At 40.1% G+C, this 17,008-nt stretch overlaps 1 pseudogene; it reads left to right on the top strand.

Moving 5' to 3' along the window:
• Nucleotides 1-16,027, top strand: part of LOC150019176 (translationally-controlled tumor protein-like) — a 30,250-nt pseudogene extending 14,223 nt beyond the window's left edge.
• The last annotated feature ends 981 nt before the right edge of the window (nt 16,028-17,008 follow it).

Below are 17,008 nucleotides of genomic sequence, written 5' to 3'. Positions count from 1 at the left end.
AACCAAAACCACTTTGTTCCTTTCCACTCCCCACCCCACCTCCTGCAAGTTTATTCTCCATTCCCAGACACACTTTTCCAAAATCATACCAGAGAATTTGATTTGAAGTATCTTAATTAGCACTGGAGTTAAAATTAAGCCACTCAAGCAAAGGGTATGTGGGATCTCTCTGTATTATTTCTTACACTGGCATATGAATTTACAATTATCTCAAAATTAAAAAACCTATAGTGTGACAGGGAGAAAGAGATAACCCTCACTGCTACACACACACACACACACGCACACACACACAAACAAAAAGCCCCAATATGAAAATCAACTTTTTGGTTAGACAAACTTTCTCAATCAAGTACTACCTATATATAGATGTCATTTGGTGCCTAATGGATGGTCATGCAACAGAAAAAGAAAGGCGTTTCTGTCTTTCCTTTTCCTTTACTAAAGTGACAAGTTCCTTAACAGCAACTGTAAACTATATATATGTCTGGCAGTATAAATAAGAACTGGTGAGAATTCTTTGCTCTGGAGAGGAGAGTGGGAGGAAAGTACCCAGGAGAGGAAGATGTACCTTTTATGACAGATCCTTTTGGATTTCTGGATTTTATATTGTGTGTGCATATTACCTACTCCAGAAATATCATTCCCCAGATCTTACACATCCTTTGAAGGTCTGACACAAGAATGACCTTTTCTATGGTCTTTTCCCACCCTACCAATTGGGATTCATTCTTTCCTATGTGTTACATTGAGCAGTGGTTCTCAGTTATAAAACCTGAGAGCTTTTTAAAAAAAACACCCATGCTCAGTCCCCTCCCTGACCCCCCAGACCAACTGATTGAGAATCTGAGAACAGGATCAGTAGGGTGCTTTTTAAAAACTCCTCAGGGAGGGGGCCTCTGGTCAAGATGGCAGCATAGGCAGACATGGCTCACCTCTTTGCACAACCACATCAAAATTACAACTAAAATCTAGAACAACTATCAGCCAAAACCATCAGAAATCAAGTTGACTGGAAGTCTGACAACTACAGAATTGAAGAGACCACATCCATCCAGACTGGTAGGAGGGTTGCTGATGCGGAATGGGCTGGTCTCTCACCCACATGTGGTGGATAAGAATTTGGGAGGGATATCTCAGGAGTGAGGAGCCCCACATCAGGACCCCAGCTTAGGGTTCCAATGACAAGCAGATAAGTCCCCACAACTTCTGGCTGTAAAAACCAATGGGGATTGAGTCAGTGGGAGAAACTGCTAGATCCCCAAGCAGTTCATCTTAAAGAACCCACATATAGACTCACCTACTCAGACTCACTCCCTCTAAGCTCCAGCAAGGGGGGAAGCATTTTGAAAGGCACCAGTGGTATACTGGAAGAAACTGAAGTGTCTGGCATCAAGGTGAGTGGAGGCCATTGTCCGTTTTCTAAACCCTCCTTCAATAGAGCCACAGAGCCAACAAGTTGGTGCCATATCTGAGACTCCCTCAACCTGGCTAACTCTGTTTGACCTGCCTGAGAGATCCCCAGAGACTCCACCCCACCCAATTTATGTGCCCACCCAAGCTACTTTCATATAGGAATGCCTGGTTTTGGCTCATGCTTCACAGCTTCTAAATCCTATCAAACAAGCAACAGCTGGCATCAGTGAGCTCCAGGCCCAGCACCACCAGCAGACAGCTGAGATACACAGCTTGACTTCGCCTGGTTATCTCCAAGCCCGGCACAAGTGCCAGTCATCTCACCTTGCTTTATAGCTCAAGAGTGTTCCCCTGGCAAAACAGGTAGTGGCTAACCTTCCCCTGCACCACCTGGGAAAGCCCAGGGCCAGCACACCCAGTGGACAGCTATGGATGACATTGGAGCACTACCACTCTGCACCTGCATAGCTGGTTCTCCACAGAAGGTGGAGGTTAGTGATCATTCATCACAGCTAGTCCTTGCAATTGACTAGCTTGGGTAAATTTTTTCCCATTGATATGCCAACAGCAACCAAGACTCAACTACAAGAGAAGGGTATACCCAGCCCATATGAAGGGCGCACCTCGAATACCCTGCTTGGGTGATAGGGTATGCCACTGGACCCTACAGAACACCTACTACATTAGGCCATACTACCAAGACACAGAGTCAAAGCAGCTCTACCTAATACACAGAAAAAAACACAGGGAGGCTGCCAAATTGAGGAAGCAAAGAAATATGACCCAAATGAAAGAACAGAACAAAACCCCAGAAAAAGAACTAAATGAAATGGAGATAGCCAACCTATCAGATGTAGAGTTCAAAACACCAGTGATCAGGATGCTCAGAGAAATGATTGAGTACAGTCACAAAATAAAGGAAGAAGTGAAGGTTATACAAAGTGAAATAAAGAAAAATATCCAGGGAACCAATAGTGATGAGAAGGAAGCTGGGGTTCAAATCAATGATTTGGAACAAAAGAATGAAAGAAATATTCACTGGGAACAGAAAAGAAACAAGAATTGAAAAAAATGAGAAGAGGATTAGGAACCTATGGGACAGCTTTAAATGTACCAACATCTGAATCATAGTGCTGTCAGAAAGAGAAGAGGAAGAGCAAGAAATTGAAAATTTACTTGAAAATGTAATGAAAGGAAACTCCCCTAATTTGGTGAAGAAAATAGGTATGCAAGTCCATGAAGCACAAAGAGTGCCAAACAAGTTGGACCCAAAGAGGACCACACCAAGACACATCATAATTAAAATTCCAAAAGTTTGAGATAAAGAGAGAATCTTAAAAGCAGCAAGAGAAAAACAGAGAGTTACATGCAAATGAGTTCCCATAAGATTATCAGCTGATTTCTCAAAACAAACTTTGCAGGCAAGAAGGGACTGGCAAGAAGTATTCAATGTGATGAAAAGCAGGGACCTGTAACCAAGATTACTCTACCCAGCAAAGCTATCATTTAGAATAGAAGGGCAGATAAAGTTCTTCCCAGATAAGGTAAAGCTAAAGGAGTTCATCATCACCAAGCCATTATGACATGAAATGTTAAAGGGGCTTATTTAAGAAAAAGATCAAAACTATGAACACTAAAATGACAACAAACTCACAACTATCAACAACTGAATATAAAAAATCAAAACAAAAACAAACTAAGAAAACAACCAGAACAGGAACATAATCATAGATATAAGAATCACTTAGAGGGTTATCAGTGGGGGAAGGGGCAGAAAGTAGAGATCAAGAAAGCATATTTGGTAGGAACAAAATAGACAAAGGAATGTCTAGAAGAGTATAGAAAATGGTGAAGCCAAATAACTTACATGCATGACCCATGGACATGAACTAAAGGAGAGGGATTGCTGGAGGGAAGTGGGGTACTGGGTGGAGGGGAGCACAAGGAAAAAAATTGGGACAGCTGTAATAGCATAATTAATAAAATATACTTAAAAAAAAAAACTCCTCAGGTAATGTTAATGTGTACTCAGGATTCAGAATTTCTGTCCTGTGACTCTATGACGCCAAGATTCAAGCCCTCACCCTAAAAGTAAATACTGAATACCTGATTACAATTTTTAAAAAAACACATTCACACCTTTTGCATCATTTTGTCTTCATAACAATTCTGTGAGCTGGGTGTCACTGCCCAGCAGAGGAAAGGGAGTTGAAGTGCTAGGAGTAACCAAAGGTCCCTTGGGCTTTAAGTTCTGTATTTCTTTGTGTTTGACCATCCCCCACCACTGAGAAGAAAAACAATTTTATATTCCCTACCCATATCCTAGTACAGCCCTTTGCATATAGGCGGTGTTCAACCACAATTTATCAGCAAAGTGAAAAATGAGTAGTCCAGCAGGGCAGCAGGAAGTGTTGGTTCACCCTCCTGAAAGGTTTCCCACTTTATGACTAAGAGTTTATTTCCCTCTATATCTAACTGCTTGTTTACTCCTATCAAAATCATTTCAGTTGTATATTCGAAATGCATATTCCTGGGCCCTGAATGTACAGAATCAGAATCTCTGAGGATAACATTCAAGGTAACCTATTTTTTTGTTTGTTTTTTGTATTTTGTGTGTATGCGGTAATAAAATACACATAACATAAAAATCACCATCTTAACCATTTTTAAATGTATAATTCAGTGGCATTGAGTATATTCACATTGTTCTGCAGCCATCATCACCATCCATCTTCAGAACTTTTTCATCTTCTCAAGCTGAACCTCTGTATCAATTAAAGAGTAACTCTCCATTACCCTCTCTCCAAGCCCCTGGCAACCTGCATTTTACTCTCTTGTCTCTGGATTTAACCACATTAGACACCTCACGTAACTGGAATCATGCAGTATTTGCCTTTTTGTGACTGGCTTACTTCTTTAGCATAATGTCTTCAGGGTTCATCCACAATGTATCATATAACAGAATTTCTTTTTTAAAGACTGAATAATATTTTATTTTACACATATACCACATTTTGCTTACACATTCATCCACTGAAGGCCATCTAGTTTGCTTCCACTTCTCGGCTATTGTGAATAATCTACAATAAATGTGGATATGCAAATATCTCTTTGAGATCCTGTTTTTAATTTAAAAATATACATATATCCAAATTTAGGATTGCTGGATGATATGATAACTCCATTTTTAATTTTTTTTATGAACCGCCATACTGTTTTTCATAATGACTGAACCATTCTTCTTACACATCCACCAACAATATGCAAGCATTCTGATATCTCCACATCCCTGTCAGCACCTGTTATTTCCTTCCTTCCTTCCTTCCTTCCTTCCTTCCTTCCTTCCTTCCTTCCTTCCTTCCTTCCTTCTTTCCTTCCTTCCTTCCTTTCCTCCCTCCCTCTTTTTCTCCCTCCCTCCTTCTCTCTCTCTCTCTCTCTAATAGTAGACACTAATAAATGTGAAGTGATATCTCATTTGGTTTATATTCACATTTCCCTGATGGTTAGTAATGTTGGGCATCTTTTCATATGCTTGTTGACTAGTATTTTATCTTCTTTGAAGAAATGTATATTCAAATCCTTTGCCCGTATTTGAATCAGGTTGTTTGGTTTTTTGTTATTGAGTTGTAGTTCTTTATACTCTAGATATTAACCTCTCATCAGATTATGATTTCCATGTATTTTCTCCCAAGTCCATATGTTTTCTTTTTATTCTGTTGATTTTTTTCCTATGCTGCACAGAAGTTTTAAAGTTTGATATATTCACAATTGTCTATTTTTGCTTTTATTGCCTAAGCTTTTGGCATCATATCAAGAAATCATTATCAAATACAATGACATAATGTTTGACATTATGTTTTCTTCTGAAAGTTTTATAGCTTCAGGCCTTACATTTAGTTCTTTAATCCATTTTGAGTTAATTTTTGTATATGGTGTAAGATAAACTTCATTCTCTTGCATGTGGATATTTGGTTTTTCCAGCACCATTTATTGAAGAAACTAACCTTTTCCCATTGTGGTGTCTTGTAATCCATGTTGATGATAATTTGACCATATATGTGAGAGTTTATTTTTGGGTTCTGTAATTTGTTCCATTGGTCTTTATATCTGTTGCTATGCCAGTAGCATATTGTTTTGATTACTACAACTTTGTAATATGTTTTTAAGTCAGAAAGTCTAAAGCCTACATCTTTGTTTTTATCTCTCAGGGTTGTTTTGGCTATTCAGGGTGCTTTGAGATTCATATGAATTTTAGGATGGAGTTTTGATTTCTGAAAAAATATCACTAGCATTTTGATAGGTCCTTGAGATGTAGTTTTTTTTTTTGATTTGAGATCTTTCTTCTTTTTTTAATATAGGTGTTTTCCACTATAAAACTTCTGTCTGGAATGTTTTGCTGCATCACATCAGTTTTGATATGTTTATGTTTTATTTTTCTTTGTCTCAGCATATTTTCTAATTTCCCTTGTGATTTACTCTGTGACCTATTGGTTCAAGACATAAATTTCTAGGTTTTTTTTCTTAGGGTGGGAAAAGTTGGGGGTGTTCTATCTAAAGAGAATAAAGGCCAGGTGCAAAGCAGGCAAGGCTCCCATGCATGGCATGGACTTGGTGGGCCCGGGCTATGAGATGCCCACAAGTCTGGATAAGGATCATTGGAACAACAGCTGTGGAGCTCATGGGGCTTGCTGCATGTCTTGATCACTATCTCTACCTGAAGCTCTGTCTGTATTTGTGGTTCTGTCCAGACAGAGCTTTGGTTTGTGGTGCAGTGACTATGCCCAGAACACAGCACAACTATGTTTTATTCCCTTGCTTAGAGAAAACCAGCCACAGACAAAGATGGTCCGGAGAGAGACCCATCGAACAACTCACAGGCTTCAAAGGCTTCTAGTGCTGAGTGGTAAAATGTCCGTCGAGTCTTCTTATCACTTCCTCTATCTATTCCTTCCTTGGAAACCATTGCTCTCCTTTATTCTCTCCACTCTCTTCCCTCATTCAAAGGGAGAAGAAAGAGAGTGAATAATAAATATACCATGTGCTTTATATGCATTATCTCATCCAAGCCCCAATGGGTATCACTACCCCCATTTTAGAGTTGAGAGAACTGAGGCTCTCAAATAGTTAAGTAACTTGCTCAGCCATTGTTGCATAAGTAGACAGTAAAAAGAAGAGATTGGACCTCAAAATAGGTTGTTCTGGATCTAAGACCCAGACTCTTCCCATTGTAGCTACATCTCCCATTTATTCAACAGATACCTACTATGTGCTTACCCTGTGATAGGGGCTCAGGAAGATACAAAAACAAAAACATCAAGAAGATATGGCTCCTGAAATTCAAGGAAACCACTGCTAGTAGAAGAGGTAGATACCAAACCTGTAAATAAAAGATTTTTTTTAGTGCTACAGAGTTGTAAATACTATGAGAGCACAAAGAAGCAGGAATTCTAGGGTATAAGTAGAAGGACATCTTACATTTGGGGCAGAAAAAAAAAAAGAGAGGAAAGACATTTGGGGGTTATTTTAAAATAAAATTCCAGATGGTAAATATCTTAGGAGGCTCTTCAGTCCAGGAAGTCTCTGTTGTAGCTACTAAACTCTGCCACTGTAGCACAAAAGCACAGACCAAACATAAACAAATAAGCATTACTGAGTTTCAATGAAACTTGATTTACAAAAACAAGAGGACAGCTGGATTTTTGCCTGGGGAACCAGAGTTTATAGACTCCTCCAAAATGAAAGGAGGTGTTTAAAGCATGGAAGTTATCAGATTTTTATTCTACAAAGACTACTCTGGGCAATGTAGAAAAGAGTTTATGTTCTTATATCATTTTCCTTGGAGTAGGTTAAAGAGATTTACACCATGGTAAGCCAATGGGCTTTGGATTTTGTAAGATGAGAATAGTAAGTCTGGGAATTTTCACACAACTCTCTCACTCTCTTCCTGTCCCTCATTCCACTCACCCTCCCAATGCTATTTATCCTTTGTATTCTGTCTGTCCTCAGTTTGAGTAGAGTTGCCAGATTTAGCAAATAAAAAGCAGAACACTCAGTTAAATTTGAATTTCAGATAAACAATAAATTTTTAGTATAAGTATGTCTCATGCCATATTTGGGACATACTTGTACTAAAAATGTATTCGTGGTTTACCTGAAATTCAAATTTAACTATATTTTATCTGCAATGCTACTAAAGGCCCCCTTTAGTCTGAGTTCCTCAGAATCCTAAGGAAGCACAAAGCAACAGAGATCAGGGTGGCCTGATATCTAGGGGTTGTGGTTGAGAGGCATGTGGGCAGCAGCTAGGAATGGGGGAGACAGTAGAATGAGGCCTAGTAAAGTGAGTATTGAGGTAGATTCTTGCAAGGCCAGAGGTAGAGGAAAAGGGGATGATGTTGGGAGGTTGCTGAGAGGCCGGAGGAAACTGGGCTGGGCCAGGAAGTGAAGCAAGTGTAGGTGTGGTGACTTTTATAATCCCTTCCATTTGAATAGAGATTTATAGCTTTACAAAAGTCATTTTCATTGACTCTCACAGGAACCTTGTAGGGAGAAGGTGAGTATCAGTAGACATTGATCTCACTTAAAAATGGGAAAACCAAAGATTCACTATAGGTCAGGCAAGTTCCATTAGATAACTCAAGTAGGGGTCCTTTTGAGACTCAAATAAAGCCCTTTGGACCAAACTTTACTTCCCATGCCTTCTGAAAATTTGTTCTATGGCCAAAGAAGTTAATGATAACAGTAAGAGGAAGCAACACCAGCATCAGCAGCCAAGTCCTGTTCTAAGCGCTTTGTATATTTAACTCACTTATTTCTCACAGTATTCTGTTAAGATAGGTATTGTTATGATCCCTATTTAACTGGCACAAAGAAATTAAGCAACCAGTTCAAGATGAGAATGAGAATCCAGATCCAGTCATTTCAGTTCAAGAGCCCAATTACCTGATAAAGACTTGCTCCTTCACCACACTTTAGTCAGGCTCCTCAGAGTCCTCTTCCAAACTAGGCCTTAACCTTGCTTCCTCCTCATCCTCGTTGAGTCCAGTTGTGAGAAGAATCTTGCTAAGTCAATTTAGAGAGAATACCCTACCTTTTTTTTTTAAGTATATTTTAGTGATTATGTTGTTACAATAGTCCCAATTTTTTTCCCTTTACTATCCTCCGCCCAGTACCCCCTTTAGTTCATGTCAATGGGTCATGAATATAAGTACTTCAGCTTCACCCTTTCCTATATCATTCTTAACTTCCCCCTGTCTATTTTGTACTAACCAATTATGCTTCTTAATTCCTGCACCAATTCCCCATTTCTCCCCCTTCCCCTTTCAGCTGATAATCCTCCAAATGATCCCCATACCTATGATTCTATTCCAATTCTGGTTTGCTTAGTTGGATTTTGTTTTTATTGTTTAGATTCTGTTGTTTATAGTCATGAGTTTGTTGTCACTTTAATGTCCATAATTTTGATCTTTTTCTTAAGTAAGTCTCTTTGAAATTTCATATAATAATGGCTTGGCGATGATGAACTCCTTTAGCTTTACCTTGTCTGGGAAGCACTTTCTCTGCCCTTCCATTTTAAATGATAGTTTTGTTGAATAGAGTAATCTTGGTTAGAGGTCCTTGCTTTTCATCATCTTGAATACTTCTTGCCAGTCCCTTCTTGCCTGCAAAGTTTCTTTTGAGAAATAAGCTGATAGTCTTATGGGGACTCATTTGCAGGTAACTGCTTTTCTCTTGCTGCTTTTAAGATTCTCTCTTTATCTTGAACTTTTGCCGTTTTAATTGGGATGTGTCTAGATGTGGTCCTTTTTGGGTCTAGCTTATTTGGGACTCTCTGTGCTTCCTGGACTTGTATGTTTATTTCTTTCACCAAATATTGGGAGTTTTCCTCATTATTTTCTCACATAAATTTTCAGTTTCTTGCTCTTCCTCTTCTCTTTCTGGCACACCTATGGTTCATATGTTGACATGTTTAAAGTTGTCCCAGAGGTTCCTGAGCTTCTCCTCACTTTTTTCAATTTTTATTTCCTCATTCTGTAGTGGTTGAGTGTTTTTTTCTTCCTTATGTTCCAAATCATTGATCTGAACCCAGGTTTCCTTCCCTTCACCATTGGTTTGTGTAGATTTTCCTTTATTTCATTTAGCATAGCCTTCACTTCTTCCCTTATGTGTTCGCCATACTTAAGCATATCTGTCAAGCCTGTGAGCATCTTTATCACCAGTGTCTTGAACTCTGCATCTGTTAGGTTGGCTATCTCCTTGTTGCTTAGTTCTCCCACTGGAACCTTGATATGTTCCACATTTTGGGCCATACTTCTCTATCTCCTCATCTTGACAGGCTCCTGTGTTTGTTTTCCTCTGTGTCTTAGGTAGAGGTGTCGCACCTGTTACATTGTAATGGGCAGAGTCTTGGGTATTTGTCAGTGTGGGTGACCCGTTTCACCACTTTTGATGCTATGTGTGGGGGAGGGATCTGAGAGGGAACAATGTCACTTGCTCCACACTCGCCCCTGTTCCAGGCACTTCTCCCATTTCGTATGGGACTGGCCCCTCTGTAGTTGTTTCCCTGGCTGTCATTCCAAGAGTGGGTGGGTCTGCAGACATTCTAGGACCATGGGGCCCTCTAAAAAAGCAGACTCTGCTAAGAGACTGGCAGTTTCTTCCTCCACCCCAAGCCCCACTGGTTTGCACAGTTAGAAGCAATGAGGCTTTATTTTCCCTGGCGCTGCGACCATGAGCTGTGCAGTCTGGTCTGGTGCTAGGAGCGCTCCCCAGGTGTCCCTCCTAACTATTAAAACTCTGTGATTGCACTTTCCACTCGCCTGCCACTGCCACCGCTCCTGCCACCACCACACTGCGTCCTCACCACCCCAGCTCCACCCCTCCTACTTGTCTGGATGAGTATTTCTTCTTCATATCTTTGTTTGTTGGACTTCCATGCAGCTTGGTTTTCTGAAACTTCTGGTTGTTTCCAGTTTGAGGTAGTTGTATTTCTTCTTAGTTATGGAGGGAGATGCAGCATGTCTGTCTAGGCCTCCATCTTGGCCGGAAGTTCTCTTCTTTATATTTTGCTTGTTGGACTTCCATGCAGCCCAATTTTCTGGAACTTCTGGTTGTCTCTAGTTTTGAAGTCTTCAAGAATTTCCTACCTTTGATGAGAATCAAATTTCTCATCTTCCACCCTTGGTATTTCATCACATTGGCCTGCCTTAAGTAAGAATCGTCCTTCCCTTAACTTCTTTTCTTAGCACATTTCCTTCCACTGACCTCCTCAGTATGCTCACTGTTATAAATCCCCAGCTGTCTTTGTTGTATTTGGACTTGAGTCCCATCTCTCACACTTATTGTAATAGCCTTGACACCTTTTGCAATAGTCCTGAATTAAGTCCTCTTTACCATTTTAACAAGCATCAGAAGAAACTTTGCATTAACATACCCAACCACTGGGATATGCTGCTTCTTTAGGTCAGAGGCTGAAAGGGGAGGGGAAACCAGAGGTGTGAGGAAGGAAACCACAAGTCAGCACAAAATCAGATGAAATGAGATAAGCTGGATGACAGACCATCTCCTTCTTCCCAGACTCCTCTGCCCTTTCCTGCCTTTGCACAAGCTGTCGCTGAAACAACCCTACTGCTATCACCCCTGCCTTCTCACCCCAAACTCCTATGTACCCTTCATCACCTAGAAGTGAGTTCCACTTTCCTAGAAAATATTTAGAAATCCTGCTCTGAGTGGCAGACTTCTCTCTTAATGCCTGTATTAGAGGACTGCATTGCCATTATTTACAAGTCTGTCTCCCTTAATAGATTGTGTATTTTTCTGCATGAAGGTCATGCCACCCTCAACCCTAAATTCAAGACTTTGAAATCAATGCCTAATTCTAAGCAGCTTATACAATAGAAGCTTATTGTGAATTTCAAAGGGCAGTTCCTGATCTGCAGGAGGGCTTCCATGTGGTCATTTACAAACCTTAGCTCCTTTCATCTTACAGCTCCACCTTCAGTAGGACCTTGAAGTTCTCTGCACTGAACAGGAAGAAAAGGGATGAAGGATTGCATGTGGAAGCTTTTTATGAACAAGGTTAGAAGTAGCACTCTTCACTTCTGCTCACATTCTATTAGCCACAACTCAAGGAGGCTGTGAAATGTAGTGGCCTGGAAAAAAGGAAATGGACCATGGTTAAACTGCCTGTTTTGAATTACAGTTCTATCACTTATTAGTTGTATGACCTTGGACAAGTTTATTAATTTTTTAAAGCCACAGTTTCTCATCTGTATTAGTGAGAATAATACCTGTCTCATGAGGTTGATATAGGGAATAAATGAGTTAATATCTGTAAAATACTAATAAATGCTATATAGATGTTAATTCTTATCAGCATTAATATTCTCTATTCAGAACTCTCCTGCACCTTCCCCTCTGACCCAGAGTAAAAGCTAAAGTCTTTACAATGTCCAATAAAGCCTTTACACAATCTGTCCCCACTTATCTCCTGTTTCTCTCACTACTCAAGACACCCTGAACTCTTTGCTCTTTTCTGGAAAGCACACAACATGCTCCCAACTCAGGGCCTTTGACTTGCTGTCTCTCTGCCCCAAAAGTTCTTCTCCAGGTTTCTGCAGGAATCCCTCCAAAGCTCCTTCAGATGTCATCTGCCCTGACTACTCAATCAAAAATTGCAAACAATCCCACACCAATAGTTCCCATTCCTCTTCCTGACTTTATTTTTTTTCCATATCTTCTATTACCACCTAATATGCCATATATTTAACCTAGTTTTCATCTCTCTTCCCCACGGGACCTTAAGCTCCATAAGGACAGGAATTTTTGCCTATTTCATTCACTTCTGTATCCCCAGGACCTATAATAGTGTGTGGCACAAACTAGGCCCTCAATGACTTTGTGCAGCACACGAATATATTAACAAATGAATGAATGGTAATTCTTGCGGAGGAGAGACAGTTCAGTGATGTGACCACAGTCCAACCTACAAGCTATACCTGGGCCCAAACAGAGATTGCTTACTACAATCTTAAAGTCTGTCAGATCACAATCAATTTTCATCCTAACAACAAAAAAATCAGCACCCCTCCCCTGCCTTCTGGTAGTAACTGGGTCTGGAAAATATTCCATTCATCCTGTCTTGGTCAAGCGTGTTAAGGTAATTTTCCATATCTGATAGCATTCACATGCTAGTACCTGTGACTCTTCCCCCTCCCTACTTTACCCTATATAATTCTTTAGCACCTACTATACAGCACAGGGATCCACTTTGCCTTGGCATATTCTGAGTCTGGCAACATAACTGTGATGATGGCTCAAGTTCACACAGTGTGAATGAACACCAGTTAATTTAATAACCAGGTGTGCCAAAAACTGAAGAAACGTGTTCCCCCCTTTTTTTCTGTTTTAACAGCAGCGAATTCCTTCCAGTGTTAGTGTCAATTTTTGCAATTATGTCTCGTTAGCCCTTTCCTGTCAACTTTTTCTACGATTGAGTCAATCTAAGAGAAGAGAGCAATGCGGAAGTCAGTTTCTCAAGAATTCCATCAACTTCAACAGGACTTTTTTCCTCACAGATATGTCCTTCTCTTGCTTAAAGTGGCACTAACAGAATAGGTGTGACTTCTTCACCAAGGAGCTAATTCTAATTTTCACTCCAAATAGAGTGTATTTTAACAAACACTTTACAGAGTGTTATTTTCATAGGTTGTGAAACTGGTTTAGGGGGTCTGGGTTGGGATCAAACTTCCTATCCACTGTTTGGTTGAACCCATTTGTGCAATAACTGAATCTTCCCACAAAATAAAACTAATACTCAAGTGTCTCACTGCAGCTAACAGTGATTAAGGGCAGGGTCCTGAAAATTTATTTTCAGGAGGATAATTCTTGTCAATGACACCCTCCACCCACTCCCCAACCCCACCCCAACCTAGGTGGGGTTCCTGTGTTTTATTCTCCAAAAACTATCCTTTGCAATACTTAACATTTGTGGTTGTCATTATGTGTCTTTCAGCTCAGGAAGGGACTATATCTCATTCACTACAGTATCCCAAATGCCTGACACAGTTATGTGACCCATAAATATATGTATTGACAACCAACTAACTGACAGCCTTCTACCTGTAACTCACCTATGGAAAAGAAAAAAAAAGCGTTGCATTTAACTGAGCATCCAGCTCCCATCTTGACTCTACCTTTTCTAGTTCTGTGACTCTGAAAAAGTCACTCAGACTTTCTGAGTTTCTATTTTCTCATCTGCAAAATAAAGATGATAGTAATAATACCTTCCTCCTTTAGAAGCACATATTTGATTATGGACTTGGAAGTGCTTAGTGAATATTCGAAGAACATTAACCAGAATCAGTTAAGTGGTGAACATTTTTAACGTTGACAGATGCAATAAAAGAAATTCATGGTGGAAAATAAGATGAGTAATTTAATAATGGAGGATATGTTCACCTATATCTTTGCTACCTGTAGTCAGTTTATTTGAGGTAAAGAAGATCTCCATAGCATGGGGGAACTTGTGGACATGGCAGCAAATAAACACATTTATTATTTGCCTGGCCTTGTCCAGACTATTTGACTGCAAGGTCCCTGGATTATTCATCACTGAGTGCCAAATCCTAGGTCAGGGTCAGGCCTAGGCGTATTCAAAACATATTTACTGAGTGGATGACGACCTGATCTAACTGATCCCTGTGTTTCCTCTAGCTGTTGAACCCACTCCTTCCTTTATGCATAAGGCCTGTGACTAATCCCTGGGAATTAAATTGCTTTACCTGTATCCACACTCTGTCCACCTTTTAGTGTTTATGAACCCACCCCTGAATTTTGTTTCCTCCTGGTACAGAGTCATATCTAATCACTAAATCTCTCGGTATGTCAAATGACTTGTTCTGACTTCTCAAGGATGTGGTAAGGACACCCACCCAAGCAGAATTTATCGAAACTGACCGAATAAAAAAGTTATCATGATGTGGGGATTGCTGGGGGTGGGGAGAGGTGGAGGAGGGTAGGGGGGATAAATGGTGCTAGAAGGAGACTTGACTTGGGGTGGTGAACATACAATACAGTGTCCAGATAATGTGTTGTAGAATTGTGCACCTGACACCCATATAATTTTGTTAACCAGTGTCACCTCAATTAATTCAATAAAAAAGTATTTAAAAAGAAATACAGATAAAACCTGCTGCTGCTCACCATGAGCTACTGGCTAGACACTCTTGGCCCTGTATCTCTCTGACAGAGCAGGTATGTGCTGTTGGCTCCAGGTACTTGCATCTTCCATCTTGCCTTGCTCAAAACTCAACTCTGGTCCTCATGTCCACACCATTTTCAAAGAGGGAACTGAGATGAGAGAGAGAGAGAGAGAGAGAGAGAGAAAGCATGGGAATGCTGTGTAACCAGGAGTCCTATAGGCAGTTCTTCCACTCTTTGTCACCTAGCCCAAATGTGTTAATCTACCCCTCTCTGTCTCCTGGTTTCTTTCCCCTTGATTGAATAAAATGTTTGTCATGACTGAAAAAAAATTAAAGTTACCATGGGGTGGTGGTAAGGGGCCAGGAGGAGTAAGAAATTGGAAGTTATTGTTTAATGGCTATAAAGCTTTAGTTTTGCAAAATGAACAAGTTCTGGAGATTGGGTGCACAGAATGTGAATATATTTAACAGCACTGAACTGTGCCCTTACAAAACGGGTAAAAAAGCCCTGGCCCAGTGGCTGAGTTGGTTGGAGCATCATCCTGTGGGTGGCTCAGCTGGTTAGAGTGTCATCCCATGCACCAAAATGTTGCAGGTTCGATTCTGGCCCGTGGAGGTGCCCACGCGAGGCAACCCATCAATGCTGCTCTCTCTCTGTCTCTGTCTCTCTCCCTCCCCCACTTTCCCTTTCTCTTTCTCAAATCAATAAAAACATATCCTCAGGTGAGGATTTAAAAAATGGGTAAGACAGCTTTTCCATCCACTCTCCCTGCCCTCAAGTGTCACTCCAGCTGTACCTGTTCCTGCAGTGAGCTTGCTCTGAGCTCTAGGCTCCTGCTACACCAGTGCTTCTGTCATTTCCTTCCAGCCACCATCAGGATCATCTATGGGGACCTCATCAGCCATGACAAGATGTTCTCTGGTAGCTACGAGACCCGGAGATTACAGGCAGCCTATGCCTGGAGGTAGAGGGCAAGAGGGTCAGTAGCACAGAGGGTAACACTGATGACTTGGTCATTGGTGGAAATGTCTCCACTGAAGACCCTGAGGGCAAAGATTCTGAAAGCACAGTCATTACTGGTGTTATTGTCATGAGTCATTATTTGCAGGAAACAAGCTTCACAAGGGAAGACTACTAGAAGTACATCAAAGATGACATGAAATCAATCAAAGGGAAATTTGAAGGACAGAGGCCAGCAAGAGCAAAGCCTTTTAAGACAGGGGCTACAGAACAAATTGAGCATATCCTTGCTAATTTCAAAACTACCAGCTCTTGGTTGATGAAAACCTGAATCCAGATGGCATGGTTGCTGTGCAGGAGTACCATGAGAATGGTGAACCCACATATGATTCTCTTTAAGGATGATTTAGAGATGGAAAGTGTTTGGGTCTATCACCTGTCATCATAACTGGCTGCTGCTTTTCATCCACACACCAGGACTAGGACAAATGAGGCTGTTTTCTTGAGCTCTTCATTTTTTACCTTGATTTATTTGGAGTAGATGCATTGTTTTGAAGAAAAAGATATCATGTAGGCTCCCTAAAAATAAAATGCATTTAAACTCAAAAAATGGGTAAGACAATAAATTTAATGTTGCATGTATTTTACAATTTAAAAAACTGTAACCATCAGACATCTCTTCCGTATACTGAAGAAAGAAGGTAAAATCCCCATGGGATAAAGATATTGCATTTTATTTTATGACAGATTGTATGAAAGCTTGGTGGTATTCTTATCACCTCCAGAATTCTTAAGCACTGACCTGTAGGAAATAGGAATGAAATGAAATATCATTCAAATATTTCATATTGCCAGATTGAAGAAAAGCTTAGAAAATGGGTATCCACTCTATGAAATAGTGTGTGAAACTTATTAAATCCATAAAATACATGGACCCAAATAAACGCTGACACTTTGTACAGAGGCAAATAAAAATCATTGAAGTGAGCTTTGTTCAAGCACTTGAAAGGATTTTTGTTTGTTTGTTTTTTCCATATAACTTTGCCTAGGTCTAAGGTGTACAACCTGTTGATTTGATACACTTAATATTGTATTGAATAAATGATTACCACCTCCATCACTGTCTTGTTATTGTTGTTAGAATAGCTGGGATATACTGTCTTAACAACTTTCAAGGATATAATACAGTATTATTAACAGTGCTTGGGTTTGATCAAAAGTTTCGTAATTAGAGATTTCTCTAACAACAACTACAGACCTGTGGGGGAGGATATACACCCGTGGTTTTCAACTCTTAGATTCTTCAGCTCTATTCAAGTTATTTTGCTGAATTCATATGCCTTTTGTTTTGTTGCTTAACAGGGCAAGACTACCTAGAGTTACATGCCTAACAGAAATAGAAAGGGTTTTCAATATTCACATTTATCTT

The sequence above is a fragment of the Furipterus horrens genome, unplaced genomic scaffold, assembly GCF_987537825.1.
Source record: "Furipterus horrens unplaced genomic scaffold, mFurHor1.1.pri manual_scaffold_2, whole genome shotgun sequence".
Classification (NCBI taxonomy): Eukaryota; Metazoa; Chordata; class Mammalia; order Chiroptera; family Furipteridae; genus Furipterus; species Furipterus horrens.
Note: the sequence above shows the minus strand (reverse complement) of the source record. Positions and strands in the feature narration are given on the sequence as shown.